We start from the raw sequence: 4925 nt of genomic DNA, 5'->3' as shown, positions 1-4925 counted from the left end.
TGGTTGCTTTCTCCAGTGTCGAGTTGAAAGAGTTATCTCTCCTCGCATGTGAGTCACATTTAAAAATTGGATTATCAAGCATCGCAAATTGGTAATTCCAATGAATCATACTATCTTTATGCAAATTAAATCCACACCTCTAATATGACTTTATTTCATTTTCCACGATTTTGCATTATTTATTTTATGTTCTTATTGAAATGGGTTATCAAAATTTCCAACTGTTTTTCTCAAAGTCAAATCACAAAAGTCGTGATCCTTACTTCAAGAGGTTGCCAAGTTTAAGTGAATGAGAGGTATGAATATCTTTCAATTATAAGTTGTTTGTCTTGTAAATATGCATAGTTGAACTCTTATTTTTATGTATGTCTAAACATTATGTTGGGATTCATCCCATTAACCTAGAAATATACAACTACAATGCTCCAAAAAAAAAAAATATGCTTTAGACCGAAGTTATTTTCATCATGAGGCTTTAGATGTCATTGTATTAACATCTTTCCATCAGTTTTGAGACTTTCAAACACCACAATCCATGCATCCGCCTTGAAACATCATAAATAGAGGAATTGTAATATGCATGTCCTCCGGTATGATCAATGTGATGTGATCTACAGCGACGACAAAAGCTATCTATTGCGACGGGGCTATAGCGACAAAGGCATATAGAGACGACTTGTCCTCACAGCCATCTATAGGGACGACTTTCTAACCTATAGAGACGACAAATGTCGTCCCTATAGGTCCCTTTTCTTGTAGTGAAAGTATTGTACTGAATGGGTCTTGTTGTTCCATACCTTGATTAGATATGGCCATATGGGTTTTATGTATTTAGCATTTAGCAAAAAAATAATAATTAATAAGTAACCTTCTGTTGTAGTTGACATATAATCCTAACCATCATGAGACTGGCATAGCTTCATATCCATTCATTGATATCCATTCATTGAGGAGATCAGGTTGAAGAGAATGGCCTTTAGTGTTTAACGTCTCCCAAAAGTCCAGCTTTTAACCTTCTCCTCTTTCTCTCGCTCAAACTCTGTCATATTTTCAATTGAATTGAATACATTTCTCTTCTAGCTTTGTCAAGGTTTTTAATTTTTTTTTTATCTCAAAATTTTTATATGGTAACATTTGTGTAGCAAGTAAAGATGAAAACTCTCTACCGGATTGGTTGTAGAAACAAGTAATAATGAAGGTAAATTTATCCTCATGATTCTCCTCAAGTTACTTATTCACCAGTGGTTTGGTGAAGACAAGTTTATCCTTTTGGCTGATTGCCTTCTTATGGTTATGAAGGTAAATATTTTGTTATTAAGGCATTATACTACGTAAATTCTGTCTAATTATAGCATTGTACTTTCAAATGTTTTTCTTATTAGGACGTAATGCTTTGAGAAATCTACCTAACTATGGCAATGAAAATTGATTTTTGTGTACATTTGGTTGCTTTCTCCAGTGTCGAGTTGAAAGAGTTATCTCTCCTCGCATGTGAGTCACATTTAAAAATTGGATTATCAAGCATCGCAAATTGGTAATTCCAATGAATCATATTATCTTTATGCAAATTAAATCCACACCTCTAATATGACTTTATTTCATTTTCCACGATTTTGCATTATTTATTTTATGTTCTTATTGAAATGGGTTATCAAAATTTCCAACTGTTTTTCTCAAAGTCAAATCACAAAAGTCGTGATCCTTACTTCAAGAGGTTGCCAAGTTTAAGTGAATGAGAGGTATGAATATCTTTCAATTATAAGTTGTTTGTCTTGTAAATATGCATAGTTGAACTCTTATTTTTATGTATGTCTAAACATTATGTTGGGATTCATCCCATTAACCTAGAAATATACAACTACAATGCTCCAAAAAAAAAAAATATGCTTTAGACCGAAGTTATTTTCATCATGAGGCTTTAGATGTCATTGTATTAACATCTTTCCATCAGTTTTGAGACTTTCAAACACCACAATCCATGCATCCGCCTTGAAACATCATAAATAGAGGAATTGTAATATGCATGTCCTCCGGTATGATCAATGTGATGTGATCTACAGCGACGACAAAAGCTATCTATTGCGACGGGGCTATAGCGACAAAGGCATATAGAGACGACTTGTCCTCACAGCCATCTATAGGGACGACTTTCTAACCTATAGAGACGACAAATGTCGTCCCTATAGGTCCCTTTTCTTGTAGTGAAAGTATTGTACTGAATGGGTCTTGTTGTTCCATACCTTGATTAGATATGGCCATATGGGTTTTATGTATTTAGCATTTAGCAAAAAAATAATAATTAATAAGTAACCTTCTGTTGTAGTTGACATATAATCCTAACCATCATGAGACTGGCATAGCTTCATATCCATTCATTGATATCCATTCATTGAGGAGATCAGGTTGAAGAGAATGGCCTTTAGTGTTTAACGTCTCCCAAAAGTCCAGCTTTTAACCTTCTCCTCTTTCTCTCGCTCAAACTCTGTCATATTTTCAATTGAATTGAATACATTTCTCTTCTAGCTTTGTCAAGGTTTTTAATTTTTTTTTTATCTCAAAATTTTTATATGGTAACATTTGTGTAGCAAGTAAAGATGAAAACTCTCTACCGGATTGGTTGTAGAAACAAGTAATAATGAAGGTAAATTTATCCTCATGATTCTCCTCAAGTTACTTATTCACCAGTGGTTTGGTGAAGACAAGTTTATCCTTTTGGCTGATTGCCTTCTTATGGTTATGAAGGTAAATATTTTGTTATTAAGGCATTATACTACGTAAATTCTGTCTAATTATAGCATTGTACTTTCAAATGTTTTTCTTATTAGGACGTAATGCTTTGAGAAATCTACCTAACTATGGCAATGAAAATTGATTTTTGTGTACATTTGGTTGCTTTCTCCAGTGTCGAGTTGAAAGAGTTATCTCTCCTCGCATGTGAGTCACATTTAAAAATTGGATTATCAAGCATCGCAAATTGGTAATTCCAATGAATCATACTATCTTTATGCAAATTAAATCCACACCTCTAATATGACTTTATTTCATTTTCCACGATTTTGCATTATTTATTTTATGTTCTTATTGAAATGGGTTATCAAAATTTCCAACTGTTTTTCTCAAAGTCAAATCACAAAAGTCGTGATCCTTACTTCAAGAGGTTGCCAAGTTTAAGTGAATGAGAGGTATGAATATCTTTCAATTATAAGTTGTTTGTCTTGTAAATATGCATAGTTGAACTCTTATTTTTATGTATGTCTAAACATTATGTTGGGATTCATCCCATTAACCTAGAAATATACAACTACAATGCTCCAAAAAAAAAATATGCTTTAGACCGAAGTTATTTTCATCATGAGGCTTTAGATGTCATTGTATTAACATCTTTCCATCAGTTTTGAGACTTTCAAACACCACAATCCATGCATCCGCCTTGAAACATCATAAATAGAGGAATTGTAATATGCATGTCCTCCGGTATGATCAATGTGATGTGATCTACAGCGACGACAAAAGCTATCTATTGCGACGGGGCTATAGCGACAAAGGCATATAGAGACGACTTGTCCTCACAGCCATCTATAGGGACGACTTTCTAACCTATAGAGACGACAAATGTCGTCCCTATAGGTCCCTTTTCTTGTAGTGAAAGTATTGTACTGAATGGGTCTTGTTGTTCCATACCTTGATTAGATATGGCCATATGGGTTTTATGTATTTAGCATTTAGCAAAAAAATAATAATTAATAAGTAACCTTCTGTTGTAGTTGACATATAATCCTAACCATCATGAGACTGGCATAGCTTCATATCCATTCATTGATATCCATTCATTGAGGAGATCAGGTTGAAGAGAATGGCCTTTAGTGTTTAACGTCTCCCAAAAGTCCAGCTTTTAACCTTCTCCTCTTTCTCTCGCTCAAACTCTGTCATATTTTCAATTGAATTGAATACATTTCTCTTCTAGCTTTGTCAAGGTTTTTAATTTTTTTTTTATCTCAAAATTTTTATATGGTAACATTTGTGTAGCAAGTAAAGATGAAAACTCTCTACCGGATTGGTTGTAGAAACAAGTAATAATGAAGGTAAATTTATCCTCATGATTCTCCTCAAGTTACTTATTCACCAGTGGTTTGGTGAAGACAAGTTTATCCTTTTGGCTGATTGCCTTCTTATGGTTATGAAGGTAAATATTTTGTTATTAAGGCATTATACTACGTAAATTCTGTCTAATTATAGCATTGTACTTTCAAATGTTTTTCTTATTAGGACGTAATGCTTTGAGAAATCTACCTAACTATGGCAATGAAAATTGATTTTTGTGTACATTTGGTTGCTTTCTCCAGTGTCGAGTTGAAAGAGTTATCTCTCCTCGCATGTGAGTCACATTTAAAAATTGGATTATCAAGCATCGCAAATTGGTAATTCCAATGAATCATACTATCTTTATGCAAATTAAATCCACACCTCTAATATGACTTTATTTCATTTTCCACGATTTTGCATTATTTATTTTATGTTCTTATTGAAATGGGTTATCAAAATTTCCAACTGTTTTTCTCAAAGTCAAATCACAAAAGTCGTGATCCTTACTTCAAGAGGTTGCCAAGTTTAAGTGAATGAGAGGTATGAATATCTTTCAATTATAAGTTGTTTGTCTTGTAAATATGCATAGTTGAACTCTTATTTTTATGTATGTCTAAACATTATGTTGGGATTCATCCCATTAACCTAGAAATATACAACTACAATGCTCCAAAAAAAAAAATATGCTTTAGACCGAAGTTATTTTCATCATGAGGCTTTAGATGTCATTGTATTAACATCTTTCCATCAGTTTTGAGACTTTCAAACACCACAATCCATGCATCCGCCTTGAAACATCATAAATAGAGGAATTGTAATATGCATGTCCTCCGGTATGATCA

Source organism: Lactuca virosa, chromosome 2 (genome assembly GCF_052849685.1).
Source record: "Lactuca virosa cultivar CGN04683 chromosome 2, Lactuca_virosa_CGN04683_v6, whole genome shotgun sequence".
Taxonomy (NCBI): Eukaryota; Viridiplantae; Streptophyta; class Magnoliopsida; order Asterales; family Asteraceae; genus Lactuca; species Lactuca virosa.
Note: the sequence above shows the minus strand (reverse complement) of the source record.